Source organism: Pongo abelii, chromosome 11, assembly GCF_028885655.2.
Source record: "Pongo abelii isolate AG06213 chromosome 11, NHGRI_mPonAbe1-v2.0_pri, whole genome shotgun sequence".
Lineage (NCBI taxonomy): Eukaryota > Metazoa > Chordata > Mammalia > Primates > Hominidae > Pongo > Pongo abelii.
In genome coordinates, this window is record NC_071996.2 from 17,995,753 (window position 1) to 18,015,580 (window position 19,828).

The 19,828-nt window shown below is 46.7% G+C and overlaps 1 long non-coding RNA gene across 4 annotated transcripts in view; it reads left to right on the plus strand.

Moving 5' to 3' along the window:
* The first annotated feature begins 2,336 nt into the window (after positions 1–2,336).
* Positions 2,337–19,828, plus strand: part of LOC134759574 (uncharacterized) — a 93,373-nt gene continuing 75,881 nt past the window's right edge. For 2 of the 4 annotated variants that reach the window (XR_010135948.1, XR_010135947.1), the window contains exons 1-5: positions 2,337–2,586; positions 3,562–3,685; positions 7,053–7,198; positions 10,274–10,382; positions 13,530–13,622. This is a non-coding gene — a long non-coding RNA (uncharacterized LOC134759574). The remainder of the gene's footprint in view (positions 2,587–3,561; positions 3,686–7,052; positions 7,199–10,273; positions 10,383–13,529; positions 13,623–19,828) is intronic. The other 2 variants (XR_010135949.1, XR_010135950.1) reach the window with 2 other exon arrangements.

Here is a 19,828-nt window from a genome sequence, read left to right on the forward strand (position 1 = left end):
TCGGGGAGGTGGGCAGGTGCAACCACACATGAATTGCTGCCTCGTGCCCTTCTGGTGTGACACTGGTGGTGTGATATGGCTCATTCTGACACTGCAGGGGTCACGGTCAGCCAGAAAGTACTGGCAACTGTGTTCTGCCTTTGGGCTCCATCCATGGGGGCTGCTTGCAAAAGCTCCCCAGCAGCCAGTGCTCACAGCTCCCTCCTCTTGATACAAGGCCTCCTTCCTATGGGAGCGCTCACATGCTAGCAAGCTCGATGTTAATTAAGCATTAATAGGATGGGGACCAATTGATTTCCCTGTCAGCTGCTCCAGCTCTCATTCCAAAGAAAGGCAATAGAACATGGAGTTTTGATAGATCTTTGCAAGACAGGCATACGAGCAAGTGGAATTTTACTTTCTCAGTTACTAGAGCTTTTTAAATTGATTACTGACCAGGGCCCAATTCAGTTTCTTTTAAGTGTCTGTCCCAAGAGGTGAAAACTTTTCAAGGAATTTAACAGGGGCACACTTGGAACTTCTCTTGGTACACAAACTATAACAAACGGTCTTCTGTCTGTCAAGTAATTTCAAATAACTTCATAAAACCACATTGAAAAAAATTTCAGAACGCCTCAGGTAGAGAACTTCAATTCTTTCTGGAATATGATTAATAAGAGACTGAAAGATGAACCCATGTTTATTGGAGTTGTTGCTTAAATTAATCTTTAAATAGTGCCTCACCACCTAGGGAAAACTAAATCACCTTCTCAATGAAGAGACGCGAGGTAATTTGGAGTCATTAAACAGGCCATTAGGAAGTGTCTCTTGCCTATCAGTTAAAAGCCACACACACACACACACACACAGAGACACACACACACACAATTTCCAATTTAGGATGGTTCGACTTCCTATGATGTTTTGACTTCTTACTGGTGTGATAGTGATACACATTCAATATAAACTCTACTTCGAGTACCCATACAACCATTCTCTTTTTCACTCTCAGTACAGTATTCAGTCAATGACATGAGATATTCAACACTTAACTATAAAGTAGGATTTTGCCCAACTGTAAGTGTTCGGAGCACGTTAAAAGCAGGCTACACTAAGCTATGATGTTCGGTAGGTCAAGTGTATTAAATGCATCTTTGACTATGGTATTTTCAACTTATGATGGATTCACTGGGATGTAACCCCATGGTAAGTCAAGGAGTATCTGTATATACACTCACAAAACTACGGAGAAGCAAGGTATTTCCCAACTCTACCTTAAAGATAAGCAACGCTATCCCGTTTCCGGGAGCCTAGGGGTCCTGCCCTGAGCAGCGGCCTCCCTTGGGCGTTCCAGCTCTTCTGGGCAGCGCCGGGCGCTCTCACGCAAATGCTGCCTCCTTCAACGCGGGTCTTATAAAGTTGTGCTGTTCCGAATGTTGTTATTTCTAGCTTGTGTTGTACATTTCAGTATTCCCCAAACAGAACATACTGACCATCACTTAATGTTTTCTACATGATTCTAATCATTGTCCATATCCATTCAACAACTTTCAGCGTTCAGGGAAGGCACTAGTGCCCGGCTCTGGGCTGGACGACGGTGCTATATGAGAAGAACCGGAGGCCGGGGCTACCTCGGGAACCTCGCGGCGGGAACGGGTCCCAAGGCCTGAGGCGACAGTACCGGGAGGTAGCCCAGGCCATACACACTAGAGCCTGGCGGAGCTGCTGGCCAGGAGGCCAGGGCAGCAGGTGCGCGCAGGGCCCCAGCAGAGCTCCTCCAAGAGGGGGTCTTCAGAAATAACCCTTGCGAAGGAGTGGGAGGTGCTCTGGCTGCAGCACCCCCAGGAATAACCCAATACGTCTATTGAAAAAGAAGCCGGCCTACTTTGCTTAATCCAGAATTTATCAAGCATACATGGTCACAGACCACCCCTTCCTGCTGCTCTGGTATGACATCATTACTTTTTTGAGAACTGTTGTGTTCATCATGCAGAATGCCTTCAGCCAGCCTAACCGCCAGCTTCCTCCGGGATGGGTTTTCCTCACCCTGTAGCCCAGCATGTGGGAAAGACCCTGCGCCTGTTGTGCCCGCCCCCGCGCCCGCTCCCCCACCCGCGCGCCCGCCCCCCACCTGGCCCTGTTCCCGCCCCCGCCCCCTCCCCTCCCCTCCCCTCCCCTCCCCTCCCCTCCCCTCCCCTCCCCTCCCCTCCCCTCCCTGCTTCGCCCATGTCCCCGCCCCCTCCCCACGCTGTTCTGTCCGCCCCTGCTATTTTCGCTCCCGGCCCGGCCCCACCCCCGCCCCGCTCCCGGGGAGAATGGGGGCCTTTGCTCATACCAGATTGGTCGGACGGCATCACGTGATCGCATCTCTTGGACTCACTTGCTATTCCCGAAAAGGGGGAAAGGATTTGGGCTGGACAATCGTGGGGCCTCTCGCTGGCTTTAGGGAGAGAGAGGCCTGGGGTAGAGGAGAGCCCTGGGGAGCAGGCAGAGGTGGGTTGGCAAGGGCCTTGTGTGACTTGGGCTGAGAAACTTCACTTATTCCCTGGCACTGGCAGTTGTCAAACTGGGTCTTGTAGATGCTAAGTCTCCATAGAGGTATCTTAGGTATGTTGCAAATGCTTGATTTGAATTACTTTTTTTAAACAAACGTATTTTAAATGATTTTTAAAGCTTAAATGATTTTAAAAGACTGCTGAAATGTGCTGTGTCTCATTTATGGTTGTTTATTCACGTGCAAGAGGAGCTGGCTCTGCTATCAACAAAAGGGCTGCTGGTTCCCTCTGGCAGTGATTTTGAAACTTTTTAAGCAGCAAAACCCCCTTCCAAACCGAGAATTCTGCGGTGCTTCAATCATTAAGACGTATAGAAGCTATATTTATTGGGATAGAGTGATTTTATAATCTTTATTATACAATTGATAACCTAGGGAAAGAAAGATTGAGCTGCAAAGAGGGAAGGCAGAGGAGAAGGGAGACATCACCAGGCTGTAGGTGGGAGAGGGAGTGGAATGGTGGCTCAGACAGGTGCAGGCGGAGTGAAGGACTCACAGGAAGACAGTCTTGCCTTTCCAGCTCCCAGCTCTTTTTTGCTGATGCATTGGATGTGGGGCCACAGAGTGGCAAGAGAGAAAACCAGGATGACTCATGAGATTTTGGCTTGAGCAACTGGGCAGATTCTGGTGCCAGTTGTTGAGGTGGAGTGTGGGAAACTGAACATGCCCTCGTGTGTGTGGGTACACTTTTGGGCGGTTACAGGAGGTAGTGCTAACGAATGATAACAACAGAACATCAGGATAAGCCTGATAAAGAATTATAAAAATCAGGCCATCAGGATAAACTCAACGTAACTACTGATGCAAATTGAATAGCCTCTGGCTGTTTACTAAAAATGGAATGAGGGATAGTAACTGTAGCTTTAATTCCATAACAACAGAGCTAAAAATCTACCATAGCTGTGTAGACACCTGCTGGCTACCAGAACGCATTCAGGTTTTTTCTAAATAATATAATTATCTAATCATTCTCTGTTTTTGAATTGGCATGTTCTTTTGGGTATTGGTTTCTTTTCTGCCCCCACAAGTTTGGTGACAAGGATGGGACACCTTGAGTGAGCCGTTCCACTGGGCAAATTGGAGGATGTGTAGCCATCTTCGGTCAGACAAGAGGCCCTGTTTGCTGAAGTCTTTCTTCAACACATTGACTCAGTAAGTCCATCATTTGATTGACTCTACTGTCGTAGCTTACACCGAAGAAAAATCATGGTCATGTGTAAAGCTATATCCTCTCCCTAGCTCAAATACAGGGAATAGAACCTGTAATTAGAGAACTAGAAAGAGAATCATAAAGAAAGGACATTTGCCTTGTAATACTCTTCCTATATTACCTATGAAAAAGGAAGGAAAAGTGACAAAGAAGGTTAGCTTGCTTACATATTTTTACAAGATCTGATAGAAATATATTTGCTGACAGTTGTAGTACTCAACCTCTTAGCCTCCTATTGTGTGACCTAATTTTAGTAATAAACTTATGTTGAGCTTTCTTTTCTATACCTTTAGCAGAGGAACCAAGGTATCTCTTTGTGTTTACCTATGACGGCTTTCCATATTGGTGGCAATGCATCCCCCAGGGATTCAGAGATTTGCCAGCTATAATCTCTAGGCATTTACAAAAGAACTTAAAGAAACTTCCCCCACCTCAGGAGTCCATATATGGATATATATGGATGATTTATTGATAGGTAACACCTCATGTGCTTGTAAACAAGATATATTAGGCCGGACATGGTGGCTCATGCCTGCAAAACCAGCACTTCGGGAGGCTGAGGTGGGCAGATTGCTTGAGCTTAGAGTTCGAGACCAGCTTGGGCAACATGGTGAAACCCTATCTCTACAAAAACATATAAAAATAAGCCAGGCCTGGTGGTGGGTGCCTGTAGTCCCAGCTACTTGAGAGGTTGTGGTGGGAGGATCACTTGAGCCTGGGAGGTGGAGGTTACAGTGAGCCGAGCTCGCACCACTGCACTCTAGTCTGGGTGACAGAGTGAGACCCTGTCCCCCAAACAAAAACAAGATACATTGGCTTTACCAAAATTCTAGCCTCTCAAGGGCATAAAGCTCCTTTAGATAATTTCTAACATCGTTAGGCTGAGGTCAAGTATTTGGAATATTTGTTATTGGCTGATGGATGGGAAATAGTTCCGTCCCCAAAGCCACCTCTTTTACAAATGAAGCAATAGCGCCATGTAGCAATAGCTCTGTCACTGTGAAGAAATAGCTCCACCCTGTTGCGGTTGGTGTGCATTGCAGGCAACAGGTCCCTGTCTCTTCTGAGAGGCAAGCCACTCGTGGTGCTACATGAAGCATCGCTAGGTGCATTTTTGCAATAGCTAGGAGAAGCTAAAGAAGCCTTCGGATCCTTAAGTAGCCATTGTTTTCCTGCCTGTACTTGGAGTCAGTTCCTAGCTGGTCATCTCTTCTCCCTTTTCTGTAAGGAGAATAAGGGTGCTGTTAGTGATGGGTGTGCTTCCTCAAACACTAGCCTTTGGTTGGCTTTTATGTACCACTGGATTCTGTTGCTCCAGGGATGCCAGGCTGTTTAGAAGTCATTCCAACATTGGGTCTCTGCTTGGGAAGGTGCAGGCCTTGGCTCCGGGATGTAATTGTTTGGGCAGAGTCTAACTGTTGCCCAGGCTGGAGTACAGTGGTGCTCACTGCAACCTCCACCTCCTGGGTTCAAGCGATTCTTCTGCCTCAGCCTCCCAAGTAGCTAGGATTACAGGTGTGCACCATCATGCCCGGCTAATTTTTGTATTTTTAGTAGAGACAGGGTTTCACCATGTTGGCCAGGCTGGTCTTGAACTCCTGACCTCAAGTGATCCACCCACCTCGGCCTCCCAAAGTGCTAGGATTACAGGTGTGAGCCACCACACCTGGCCTGTTGCTGCTGCTTTAGAAGTTCCTATGACACAGCACTTGTCAGTGCTCTGCAAGCTTTACTGGCTGACCCTAGTGGGATTCTAGGAAGGTGTGAACTTTGAGCCCAGTGACTTTGTTGCCAGATCCTGACCGGACAGCAGCACAACCACCTCGCAGCCCTCAATGAAGATGCACGGCCTCCATCTGATTCATCATATAGTCTTGTTCCCATGTTAACGTAATAGCATTCATTGATGGGTCTTATGTGAGAGACACAGGAGGAGACAGAAAAGCACCCAATGTAGAAGTCAGTTCTCATGGGATGCTAGAGGCTTGCATTCCCCGGACACATAAAGTCAGCCCAAGCAATGGAACTCAGCTTTTATGTGAGCTGTAACAGTCACCACTGTTCTTAATGTGTGTGTCTATATCAGTAGTAAATGTGTGTTTGGGGTCTGTCATGCTTTGAGACAAATTAAAAAATAGAGGCTTTGCAATACTAATGGGAATGACAGCGTCATGGGGAAAGTAACTGCCCCTTTCTGTAGTTCATACCAGCTCTGTGGAGGCCCTGGTGGGAGGATGTGGGGAGCTTCATTAGCTGTTTTTTAGGTGCCACTCAAGTCATTTATCAGCATTCAAGCCTGGGGATTAGGGAGGCTGAATGTAGGCGGGGCAGTGGGGACAGGAACAGGGGTAGTTGGAAAAAATATTGAGGAAGCACTTGGTGCTCATTGGAAGGCAGAGTTGTCTAGGAAAGTGTCTGGGCCTCTGGGTTGGGTGATTAGGTGAGTAGCTGAGACATTCCCACATTCACTATTACTGGAAATACAGGAAGAGGGTGCAGATTTGCAGGACTCATTTATAGTCACGTTGAATTTAAAGTGGATGTAATAATACATGTTGATGTCATTCTGAGTGATGACAGAAATTGGATGCAAAGGAATGTTGTGAACCAGGTGCAAAAACCTTGTACCAATATAGCTCAAGAGATGAAATCTCTGAGGTGTAGGGTGTTACTTAGCTGAATGCTATGAATAAAGACGGAACAAGTATTTTTTCATGAGGAATTTAAAAAATGGCTGTAGCTATGCACTGACAAGTGAGGAGATAGCCAACTTTACCTGTTGACCCCAAGGTGTTCAAGGTGAAGGAGAAGGCTCTCATTAACATTGCCTCACAAGAGACCCAGACTTCAAGGAGAGGAGAGCAGAAGGTGATTATATTATGGGTTAGGTGGAAGTTGTGGGGACACGAAATGGTGTCCTAAGAGGTATTTCCAGTTTTCTCTGAAGGATGATACCTTCATCTAGGCCTTCAAAGATTACTCTTTTAATAACTTCCCAAGTACAATAACTGCACATAGTCAAAGATGGTCAAGTACAAAGAACTAAGATACCATGAATGAAAATCAGCAGCACCACCCCACCTCCCAAAAAAATTAACAATGGATTCTCAAAGACTTAAATGTTGAAATAATCAGATGTAGCATATAAAACAAATCTTACTATGTTTAATCAAGACAAGCTTGAAAATATTTGCAGGGAATAGGAAAGTGTATAAAGTTATTTGGTAGTATTGAAAAAAAAGAACAGAACTTTTAGAAGAAACCAAGGTTAAAAACTCAGGTGAAATCTCTTGACTTGCTTGTTGCTAGGATATTCTCTCTGGGAGCCCTGAGCCCATCTAACCTCCAGTCCGTCCATCAACTGATTACTGCTCAGTCACCTCAGATGATACCACTGGGAGCAGGAGAACTGCCTAGCTGAGCCCTGCCTGAATGTCTGACTCATAACTCATGGTGTAAGTGAAAGTGAATACCCAGCCACACCTGGGTAAAGACCTAGACAGAAGCCCAGGGGTCTGTTTCTCCCACCCCTGCCTCACCTCCAAAGGCACTTGCTATCTATTTTTTTTTTTTTTTGGGACGGAGTCTTGCTCTGTCACCCAGGCTGGAGTGCAGTGGCGCGATCTCGGCTCACTGCATGCTCCGCCTCCTGGGTTCACGCCATTCTCCTTCCTCAGACTCCCAAATAGCTGGGACTACAGGTGCCCACCACCACGCTTGGCTAAGTTGTTGTATTTTTAGTGGAGACAGGGTTTCACCATGTTAGCCAGGATGGTCTTGGTCTCCTGACCTCATGATCTGCCCGCCTTGGCCTCCCAAAGTGCTGGGATTACAGGTGTGAGCCACCGCGCCATGCCAACCTGCTATCTTCACCTTCATGATCTGTAGCACAGTGCACTCCTAAATACTGCGTATGCGTCCCTAAACAACATACTATATCCTTAACGTTTAAAACCTTATTGATTGTGAAGTGTGCCATTATCTTATGTACCAATAAGGAAAAATGATGCAATTAAACTGACACTTTCTTGATTAGAATTTTCATTTTATGCTTATTAAAAAGAATACTTATCACTTCACTTGTAACTTACTAACTCAAGCTGATGCCTCACACATATACGAAAACAAATTAAAAATTCTTAAGCAGCTCAAACTGCCAAAAAGGCCAGCTGTGCAGTTGGACTTAGCCAGACACTCAGCAGTGGCACCAGCAGCTCCTCTATATGAGCTACGATGAGGCTCTGGAAGTTTGAAGATGATGTCACCTATTGGCTAATGAGGTCAAATGGTCTTGACTTTCATGGTAATTATGATGCTAAGACTGCCAGCGGTCTGTAAGAAAGCCCAGAAAGAGTGGAGCTGCACTATGGAAAGAAATTCTCAATGGCCAGCACTCTTTTTGCATAGAGAATGATACAGCAAGGGAAATGCAGACACAGACAATCTGGGTCAAAAGTGATGTGGAGAATGTGGAGCCCAATTAGGAAGAGGTTTTCGGGCTACTTAAACCAGAATATTTTGCTTAATTTTTCTTTTTTAATGCATGCACGAGTGTAATATATAATAAAATCTATGTGCACACATATCATAAATTTTCTTTTTAATAAGCATAAAATGAAAATTCTAATCAAGAAAGTGTTTTTTCATTTAACTGCATCATTTTTCATTATCTGTATGTAAGATGATTGTATACTTCATATTCAATAGAGTTTAAGTGTGTTAACTAAAAAAAAATCACAAATTTATAAATGTCGAGAAGAGACTTTATTTCTTATAAGGGTTAGAGTCTGCAAGGTGTCCATTCCTCAGGCTGGGAAGCGTAGCCTCTGGCAAAGCCCACAGACAGGCATTTTCAAAGAGGAGGGGCTGAGCTTTGTGCTGAACAGTTTGGCTGAACATACATATTCAACAGCTTACAGGAGGAGCTATGAATATTCATGAAGGTGGTCCTGATGCATGCGTATTGAACACACATGTATGTATCCTATGACCTATACCCACCCTGGGGAGGAGACTTAACATTTAAATCTATTACAATTAAGCCCTATACATGAAAAGATCTTTTTAGGACCTGAAGGCAGCCTCTGTAAACTGGCCAGAACCAGTCTGTGGTGGTTGGTCTTATCTGGAGAAAGTTACTGAAATCCATTTCTTGTCCAATCAAAGCTGTAGTTATGGCTGATGAAACAACGTGCTCAGTTAGTCATTGTCTAGTGGTGAGCTACAAATTGCTTTAACATTGTTTATCTCATGGCCAGTGCTTGTTTTGCTGCTAGAGAAAAAGAAGAACCTTATGACAGTTAGAAAATAGTTTATTCTTTAAAGCTTAGGGGTGTCGGACTTAACCCTTGCCTGACATGGCCTTGGGTCCTGTTTATAATGTGGCATCTTATTGCCAGAGCCTGTTCTGTCAGTCATATGTCCTCTATTTTAACACGAATGCTGGTCAGTTGTTGTGTGTATACTGCAAGCAAAAGGGAGGGGGGATAACGAGGCATATCTGACCTCCCATCCCATCATGGCTGATAACTCAGTTTTTAAGGTTTTTCTGGGGTCCTTTTGCCCAAGAGGTGGGTACATTCAGTTGGCAGGGGACTTAGGATTTTATGCGGCGGCTCACGCCTGTAATCCCAGCACTATGGGAGGCCGAGGTGGGTGGATCTTGAGGTCAAGAGATCGAGATCATCCTGGCCAATATGGTGAAACCCTGTCTCTACTAAAAATACAAAAATTAGCTGGATGTGGTGGCGCGTGCCTGTAGTCCCAGCTACTCAGGAAGCTGAGGCAGGAGAATCACTTGAACCCAGGAGGCAGAGGCGGTAGTGAGCCGAGATCGCGCCACTGTACTCCAGCCTGGGCGACAAAGGGAGACTCCATCTCAGAGAAAAAAAAAAAGAAAAAAGAATTTACAGATGTTATGAATACTGTACGTTGTGTAGGGATGCATATGCAGGTAAACAAATGAAACACAGCAAGGAATTGACTATGGTAAAAGTCAAGATGGTGGGCACCATGGGGGTTGAGGCAGGGGTCAGGGAGAGAACCTTGGCTTCTGGCAGGCTCTAGGTCTTCACCTCGGTGTGGTTGGGCATGACTTTTACTATTATTGGGTGAATTATAAATATATGTTTTATTCACTTTTCTATGTGTGTCATTTTCATAATTAAAAAGTTTAAGGCCAGGCGTGGTGGCTCACGCCTGTAATCCCAGCACTTTGGGAGGCTGAGGTTGGGGGATCACTTGAGGTCAGGAGTTCGAGACTAGCCTGGCCAACAAAGCAAAACCCTGTCTCTACTACAAATACAAAAATTAGGTGGGCATGGTGACAGGTGCCTGTAATCCCAGCTACTTGGGAGGCTGAGGCAGGAGAATGGCAGGAACGTGGGAAGCAGAGCTTGCAGTGACCGGAGATCACACCACTGCACTCCAGCCTGGGTGACAGAGTGAGACTCCATCTCAAAAAAAAAAAAAAAAAAGTTTGAAATACATTATAAACTCAAGTTATAAACTTGGTATCCTTTGACCTTTAGGGATGACCTTGTTCCTGAAGAAACTGCTGCAGAATGAAAGCTCCAGGGGCTTGGGTGCAGCAAGTAGGCTATGCATTTCCCACCAGCAGGAATCTAGCTCCTGGCCAAGGTGAGCCACGCAGAGCAGCAGCCACGGGTATCATCCTCCTGGGAGGCAGATCCCAATTCCCGGAGAAGACCCGGCCAGTGGGAGGATGCCAGCCTCATCCTCAAGGCTGGGATTGGGACTCTTTCCAGAAGGAACGACCTCTGTGCTTGAGTTGGTTGGTGGGCGCAATGGATTCTTTAACACTGGGGAAATTCATACAGATGAAAGTGAGAGACACATGACAGTGAACTATAAACATTAGCCAGGTCTTAGAAACACTGGGGGCGGGACACATAAACCTTGTGAGAGGAAAAATAAGCTTTTGTGGAAGTGAGGTTTGGAGGCCAAGAGTCCTTTACGTCTTAAAGGATCCACTGTGCATCCTTTGTTAGTGGTGGGTGTGCTTCCTCCAACACTAGCCTTTGGTTTACTTTTATGTGCCACTGGGTTCTGTTGCTGCAGGGAGGCCAGGCTCTTTAGAAGCCATTCTAGCAGCTGGTCTCTGCTTGGGAATGTGTAAGCCTTGGCTCTGGGACACATAATCACCCATGCCTCCTGATGTGGTTTCCAAGCATCCACTGAGGTTTCTTTCACTTTGGGGGAAAAGATGAGAGGCCCTGTGCTTAAACAATTTGGAAGCAGAAATCCAAACACCAGGGACCTGAGTGCAGCAAGGGCAGGGTCCTGGGAGGGCCTCTCCAGAGATCGTTCTCCTTCTGGAGGGAGGATGGGGTCATCTTTGCTGAGCAGAAGGCAGCGATGGTTTCCTTTTAGATGCTGTGGGTACCCCTGTCAGCAAGAGCCCCAGATGTGGCCTTAGGGGTGGGGAGGAGAGCTCTTTCGGTGTTGCCTTACGTGTGTGTCTGTGTGTGTCCTAACCCAGTCCTTCCCACACTCCCCCAAGTGCTGACCACCATGAGCACCTCTAAGGCCTGGGTCTTTGCATTAGAAACTTATTTGTTATGGGTACAGGGGGCAAAGAAGGCACCTGGCACTCATCCTCACCTCCAACTCCCTTGCTTGGGCAGGATGTCTTTGTCTCTGAGTGAGGTGGCGAGCTTTGCTGGCCCCACAGTCTTACCTGCCTGGTCGGGTGAGCCAAGGGGGACCCTGTTCATGATGTCTGGGCCAAGATGTCCCTGTTGGCGACCCTGGCGGGTCCTCTGTCCTGCTGCTGCTCCTGTGGTCACGTAGGGGGTCTGCTCCTCGTGGACCCACCACCCCCGTGTAGTTGTAATGCAAGTGAGGGGTTCTAATTTTGTCAGCTTTATCTTAGTGAAATAAAGGTTAATATCACAGAACTGAAAACAAAGCTTCTGCTCATTACTAGGGAGTTTCAGCTACTCCCTTTCCGCAAAACAATAAATCCAATCTTAACATTTTCAGCTTTCTCATGATTCTCACTCTCCCTTCTCAGGTGAGATAATCCTAACAATACTCTTGGAGAAATTCTATGTGTGTGTGTGTGTGTGTGTGCGTGCGTGTGTGTGTAACTTTTTCCTTTGCCAGCGGGAATTAAACTTAACTTGGTGAAAGAGACAGCAAGAAAACAAAAGGCAGTATTTAACATTTTAGGTGAAACAGTGGGGGTTTTAGACACGACGATGATGATTACAGTTGATGGATAAATAGATAGCACTTTATGATCAATTACTCTGAGTATTTTAGAATATGTGAATTGCCTTAGAGATATGTGCTCATGTGTGTGTGTGTGTGTAGGTGAGTGTGTGTCAGATGTGTGTGCACATGTATGTGTATGGTTGTGTAGCTATGTGTATATCAGCATTGGAACTGAATGACTAATATGCCAGTCTATCTTAGGTATGTTCATTCCTTCTTCTTCTATTATGGGCTGATTAATTAAAAACTAACCTGGTGGGCAGGTGCGGTGGCTCATGCCTGTAATCCCAGCACTTTGGGAGGCCAAGGTGAGCAGATCCCCTGAGGTCAGGAGTTCGAGACCAGCCTGGCCAACATGGTAAAGCCCTGTCTCTACTAAAAATACAAAAATTAGCCGGGCGTTGTGGCGAGTGCCTGTAGTCCCAGCTACTTGGGAGGCTAAGGCAGGAGAATTGCTTGAACCCGGGAGGTGGAGGTTGCAGTGAGCGGAGATCATGCCACTGCACTCCAGCCTGGGCAACAGAGTGAGACTCCGTCTCAAAAAAAAAAACAAAAAATAAAAAACAAAAACCCCAAAACAAAAAACCTGGCTAGGCCGGGTGCAGTGGCTCACACCTGCAATCCCAGCACTTTGGGAAGCTGAGGCAGTTGGATCACCTGAGCTCAGGAGTTCAAGACTAGCCTAGGCTAGCACCCAGCTAGCCCTGAGAAGTAAATGAGCAACTTGATAAGCAAGAAGGTAATAGTAGTCTAAAACAACAGGCCAAGGAAGTGGAAGTTAGAGTCAGATGCTTGGTTCCCCTATAGAAACTGAAGATAACATCTTGGCATACGTTCCTGAGTTGTTTTTCAGAAACCCAGACCCCCACCGAACAGATCTGTGGCACATAGACCTCCGATAAGGGGAAACTGAAGACTGAATTCTGGACTACCATCCTTTGTTCTAAATTTCTTCTTGAAGGGCCTGGAGGGAGTCACACCCGCGAGCCGGAGCTAACATTCTTTCCTGATGGACCCCAAATTTATAAACAAATTTTCTTTTCATTAACTAATTGCAAATCAGAAAATCTTTTAATCTACCTATGACCTGTAAGCTCCATCTCTACAAAAAAAAAAAAGAAGAAAAAAGAAAAAATTAACCAGGTGTGATAGTGCACAGCTGTAGTCCCAGTTGCTTGGAAGGCTTAGGTGGGAGGATCGCTTGAGCCCAGGAGGCGGAGGTTGCAGTTAGCTGAGATTGTGCCACCGTACTCCAGCCTGGGTAGAGTAGAGACTATGTCTCAAAACACAAATGAACAAAAAACTAACCTGGCTCTAAAAATTCAATTTTTCTCTCAGTGACAATTTTGGGATTCTGCTTCTGCATCTTTTAAGTGTGTAAGATTTTTACTAGCTTCACCAGACACAAGAACCTAGGAGCTGCTGTAATAGGGGCTACTATTGGGAACTGGGTATTCATGAAGAGGAGGAGATGCAGTTATATAGTGGGCATTTATTAGCATAAGATAGATGTAATATTTTCTTTTATTTTTCTTTGTTTGCCCCCAGGAAATCATACGTGATGTGTTGGGAAGTGTGTGGGGCAGTGGAAGGAATGTGGACTGTTGCCTCCCTTTGCTTGTCTGGATGACCTTGGATGAGGTAACCCACCTCAGCTTCAGCTGTCTTATGGTACAATGGGGAAAGAAGCCTCATTTTCATTTTCCTGGCTGTGTGGGTTAGGAATGATGCTTCGAGGTGCAGAGTGTTGACGCCATGCTCAGGACTCCTGCATTTCACTTTGAACAGATGGGTGACTGGGTGCATGGCATGGTTCTGAGGCCTGCTAACAGGAATGATTTATTTAGAAAGTCAGGTCTGGCTGGGCACGGTGGCTCACGCCTGTAATCCCAGCACTTTGGGAGGCTGAGATGGGCGGATCATCTGAGGTCAAGAGTTCGAGACCAGCCTGGCCAACATGGTGAAACCCCATCTCTACTAAAAAAAAAATACAAAAATTAACTGGGCATGGTGACAGGTGCCTGTAATCCCAGCTAATCGGGCAGCTGGGACAGGAGAATCACTTGAACCTGGGAGGCAGAGGTTGCAGTGCGCCGAGATCCTGTCATTACGCTCCAGCCTGGGTGACAAGAGTGAAACTCTATGTCAAAAAAAAAGAAAAGAAAAGAAAAGAAAGTCAGGTCCAACTAAGTGATTCCCCGCCCCCCCCCCTTTTTCTTTTTTAAAAGCAACGTTGATGGGGAAACCTCCCCTCTGTTTCTGGAGGGGAGACCCCTGGTGCAGGAGAGCAGGCAAGTTCACACGTGTGGGGGCTGCACATACCGAAAGCGTGGGCCCATGGTTGAGAGCCAGCTATTCCTGGGAGTTTCTTGACCTCTTGTAAAAGATGAAAAGTGACATAAGATCTCCATGGGGCACTTTATCAGGAGAGAGATCTTGGAAAAAAAAATACTCCCTTTAAGAGAGTTTCTTCTCTAAATGAGAAAGTGGCTTTTGAAGGCTGTGAAAGTAAAACACTTAAAATTGAAGAATGAATTCGAGGGCTATAAATGGGGCAGTTTTCACATGCTTCTATTCAGGCATATCTTTTGGTTTGGGGATTTTTTTCGGCCTGATGATCTTCATTGGATTCCAGAAAAATGTTTCTAAGTGAATATTATTTAACCATTTTGTTGTACTGACTATACCTGGTAGGATAAAAGCAAGCCACACATTTTTTCATTTTCATGAGACAGAGCAGGGACCCTATTTTAGGGCCTATGGCCCCCCAAGCATGGAAATAAAGGAAAATCTTGAGTTCCTTTAAGGGAAATTCCAGGTACCCAGCTAGCCCTGAGAAGTAAATGAGCAACTTGATAAGTAAAAAGATAGTAGTTGTCTAAAACAACCGCCAAGGAAGTTAGAGTCAGATGCTTGGTTCCCTATAGAAACTAAAGATAACATCTTAACATATGTCCCAGAGTTGTTTTTCAGAAACCTGGATCCCCACCAAACAGATCTGTGGTCCCCTCTGGGAAGGGGGACCTGAAGACTGAATTCTAGACCTGAATTCTTTGTTCTAAATTTCTTCTTGAAGGGCCTGGAGGGAGTCACACCCACCAGCCAGAGCTAACATTCTTGTCTGATGACCTCAAATTTATGAACAAAGCTTCTTTTCATTAACTAATTGTAAATCAGAAAATTCTTTGAATTTACCTATGACATGTAAGCCCATTGTTTTAAGATATCCCGTCTTTTTGGGCCAAAACCAATGTATGACTCCCATGTACTGACTTACAATTTTTGCCTATCACCTTTGCTTTCGTGAGATTTACCCTTGCCTTTAGAAACATTTTGGGCAAGCCATTGGAGAAGTCAGAATTTAAACATTCGCTGCTGGTCGTCCTGCTTTGTGCCTTGCAAATAAATGCCTTCCTTTCTGCCACGGCAAAACCCATGTGGGTACCTGGTCTTACTGTGTTGGGCAAGCAGGCCCCACATCTGATCTACAGCCTTCTCTCTCCCCTTTTAATGGTCTCTCTGGGTGTTTCGGGCAGACTCCAATATTTTCCCAGTCCCTCTCAAACCCATCTGGTATAACATAAAACCTTTAAACTCCTAGCTCGGTTATTTGTCCTTCTAACATCCACCTCCCTTCTTCCTTAAGAATGGAATCCTGATTTTGTTTGGGTGTTAACGTGCCTGGACAGAAAACCTCCCTTCCTCAGCCTCTGGTCCATCTGCACATTGCCAGGTGACACAGTCTGGTGATGAGTTACCATCTGATGGTTTCGGGCAAAGCTTTTGCTTTTGTGGCCTAGGCATGTTCCTTCTTTGCTTCCTTCTCTCGGTAGACAAACAAGAGGCCAGGGAATCCGCCATCTGTGGCCAAAGAATGGGGGAGTGAAGCCAGAGTGAACACCCTCCTGGGACTGCCTCCTTTGGCATTTGCTGCATTTAAGATACCCTCTCCCGGATATGTGGAGGCCACTGTCAGTTGGATTTTCTTTTGCTTGCAGCCGAATGCGGTCCTTGATGACACATCTGGGGGCTATGAGTGTTTGTGTGGGGGCAGAGTGCTCCTGCGCCAACACAGCCTCAGGAAGGGCCTCTCTCAACTCTGCTTCAGTGTCCCATCAGCAAGCAGGGAGGAGGGGATTGGGTCAGGAAGAGGGAGTGGCCTGGAACACCACTCCCTCAGCCTGGGGGTCTCTGTGAGTGTCCTCTGTGTACTTGTCCTATTCAATCCTGATGTCCTCAGGGGCTGGGAACTGTCTTGCCCTCATTCTCAATAAGCCTAGAATGAGGCTGGGCCCTGAGGAGGGGACACCTGGGAGCACACATTCAGATTGGTGCTCAGGCGGTCACAGCCAGCTCGCAGACAGCCGGTGGGCCAGACTGGGGCACCCCACCCACCCATGGGAGAGCACACACAGCCTAATGTGCTAGGTGTCTGAGACCATGTGCATCAGTGGGTCCTGAGTCTAGTAGGTGATGGGAAAGGGTGTTGCAGGGAGGATGCCTCATCCTCAAACACAGTGGGTCTTTCAGGTTCACTTTTTTTTTTTTTTTTTGGAGACGGAGTCTCACTCTGTCTCACAGGCTGGAGTGCAGTGGCATGATCTTGGCTCACTGCAACCTCCGCTTCCTTGCCTCCTGGGTTCAAGTGATCCTTCCACCTCAGCCTCCTGACTAGCTGGGGTTATAGGTGTGCACCACCACACCCAGCTAATTTTTGCACTTTTTTTAGTAGAGACGGGGTTTCGCCATGTTGGCCAGGCTGGTCTCAACTCCTGACCTCAGGTGATCCGCCTGCCTCGGCCTCCCAAAGTGTTGGGATTACAGGTGTGAGCTACTGCGCTCAGCCAGGCTTACATTTTTGTTAGAAGTCGCATTAGGGAGTCTCCCACAGTGCAGAGAGATAGAAGAGGGAGGACCTAACATTTCTTGCATAACCAGTATGTTTCCATCAGGACTTAGCATGGTCCTGCAGCCACCCAGAGAGGTGGTTACTAAAACTGCCATGGCAGAGGTAAAGCAAGGAAGAAGTGGAGTGATGCCTCCAAACCTCTGAGGGAAGAGGCCGCTCATTCCACCCACCTCCAAGATGGAAGCCCCTGCACTTTCTGTAGCAGCGGGGACGGAAAGAAATGTAAAAGTTCCGTTTCATAGACTGGCTCATGGAGAATTGTGAACAATTGAATTGAATAATAAAATTAGTGTTTTAAATCTTGTTATAACTTTAAAAAAATTTAAATTCATCGAGACTTTCCTTCCTGGTTCTTCTCCTCTGAGTTCCCGACTGTGCACTTTGCGTCTTACTCAGATATGAAGGCATCTTGCTGTCTCTATCTTTCTGCTTGCTCAGGCCTCAATCCTGGTAGTCACCTGGACTCCTCCTGAATTTCCCGCATGTCCTGCAGCAGCGACCCCATCTGACACGTTGTGTGGCTGGCTGTCCCCCAGTGAAATCATAGCTCTGGAGGGCAGGGTGTGTTTCTTCGTTTTCCTGCCTGGTGTGTGGTGACCCTGTGTGATTGTGGCACAGATCAGGAGCTCGGTGAGTTTAAGAGAAAACAACGATTCCTACACTCACTGCCTTAAGTCAGAATCTTTTCTCCCTGGGCCTGCCTCTCCCATTAGCCCTGGGCTGTTTGCAGCCACAGACCCCTCTGAGCCACTTCTGTGTTTCCAGGGCTGGCCACCAGCAGGGGCTCAGGAATGTTTCTTGAACTAAGTTGAACAGATCAGAGCAGCTGGGATGTCAACAGGTGAATCTGAATGAGGGGAGATGGGGCGGGCTTGGAGCCCATCAGGGCTTAACTGGGAGGTGCAGGAGAGGAGCAGGGAGAGCAGGCAGGGCTGCCAGCAAGGGAGCCAGCTACCCTGGTGGGAAGCTGGAAACGCTGGGCTGGTGCAGACATACCAACTCTCAGGGGCGCTGCCCTGGGGCTCCCGCCAGCGGCTGCAGGGAGGGCAGGATGGCGGTGTGGAGATGCAGAGACTGCATTGGGGTAGGGGCAGGCTGAGCCGCTGTGTGGTGGGTCTGAGGGGTGAGTGGTCCTCTGCAGCAGCTGCTACTCATTGGGGAAGGTGCAGTCATCCTGGGGGAGAGCATCCTGATTCAGGATGGGAGGGAGCAGGTAGGAGCACCCCAACAAACTGGTGGGGTCACTACTTCCATCGTGCTCATTCTTGAACTGAGGGTGAGAAGCACCAGGATGTGGCTGCCACATGAGTGTAGCACTGCGTGTGGGGCCAGGGCAGCCAGGGCTCTGTTTTAATAAGATAATTCATTTTTGGATCTGGGTGGACCCAGATTCAAATCCTGCTTGTAACCCTTGCCAGCTGCTTAATCATAGGCAAATTACTTGGCCTCTCAACAATGTTTTCCTTGGTGGTGAAATGGAGTCAGATAGCTCCCCAGTAGGATGGCCGTGCTCCTACATGGTAGGTGCAGGCAGGAGGCCTGGGGCATCCTAGGTTCAAGGCAGGCCACGCACGTTTGCATCCCCTCCCTCCACCAGCCCAGTGCCACCTAACCACATGCTGTTTTTATCAGCTAAGATAAAGCTAGCTGCTGCAATAGATCAACCTCAGCTTCTCGGTGGCATGACTTAACACCTTAGAATTTAATTCCTTACTCAGGGAAGCCCAGTCCCTGGAGGTGAGAAGTGGAGGGTGCTCTCTGCACTTCTCACAGACCCAGGCTGACAGAGTCCCTTGCCATCCCCAAGGTCTGGTCCTGGATACCCTTGGCATTGACATGTGGCTGCAGACAGTGGAAGAGAGAGAGAATAGAAGACCTGCCTGAGCTCACTCAGCATGCGTCAGCTTCATTCCCAGTCCACGGCTGGAGCGTAGTCACATGGTGCAGGGCTGCCAAGGCTGCCGGGAAGTGTGTTCCATACTGTGTGCCCAGAGCAAGGGAAGGGGTTTGGTGGGAGTTTGCCAGTTCCACCACAGTGCTGCTGTGACAGTTGAAATCAAATGCATGAAGGCACTGGCTTTCACACAGGTCAGGTGTCATGACTGCTACAAGCTGGGTTTTCCTCCAGCTTGTACTCCTGTCCAGACAGAGCATCTATCTTTTTTTTCTATCTACTGAATCAGAGAACCTGCCTTTCTCAGGACAGAGTCCAAATTCCCAACTTGTATCAAATGAGATTTTCTTCCCAGTAATAAATAGTGGGATGTCTACAGACATTTGCAAGGTGTTCGTGCACCTCGTGATTTCTCCCTTGGCAGGGACCTGTGGCCACTGTGTCCGGCTCAGGACACTGACAAAACACCAGGCTCAGGATTTTTTCCCCACAATACAACTAGATCCTGACCAAGGGTTTTTGATGAAAATCAGATTTTGAAGACTGCCCTGGTTTATAAGAGCTTCCTCATGAAGAAGACTTTGTAGACCTCACCATTTACAGATATGAGAGACAAGTTTCCTTCTGAGTGATCTCATTCTGCTCTGATGTCCCTGGGAACACACATTGGAGCCAATATCTCCAATCTTTTCAAATTAAATTAGCTCCCTCTAGGGAGCCAGATAAAAGAATGATGGAAAGAAATGGAACAATATAGATTAGCCCATTTTCGATGCTTGAGTTAAATTTTATTAAAGTGACTGTTCTGCATTGCCTAAACCATCTATTTTGAGAATGATTTGTCATTATTTCTAAAAATGTACTTATAACTCTGCCCTAAATTGTAACTAAATCTGAAAAACATACTTAAATTCTGCCTAAGTGATAACTTAATCCACATTTAAAGGACTTCCTTGAATGAAGGACACTGAAAGTTTAAACTTTGCAACATGTGTTTTTACTGCCCTTTCCTGTTAATCTTAGATCAGCTTAATGGCATAAACT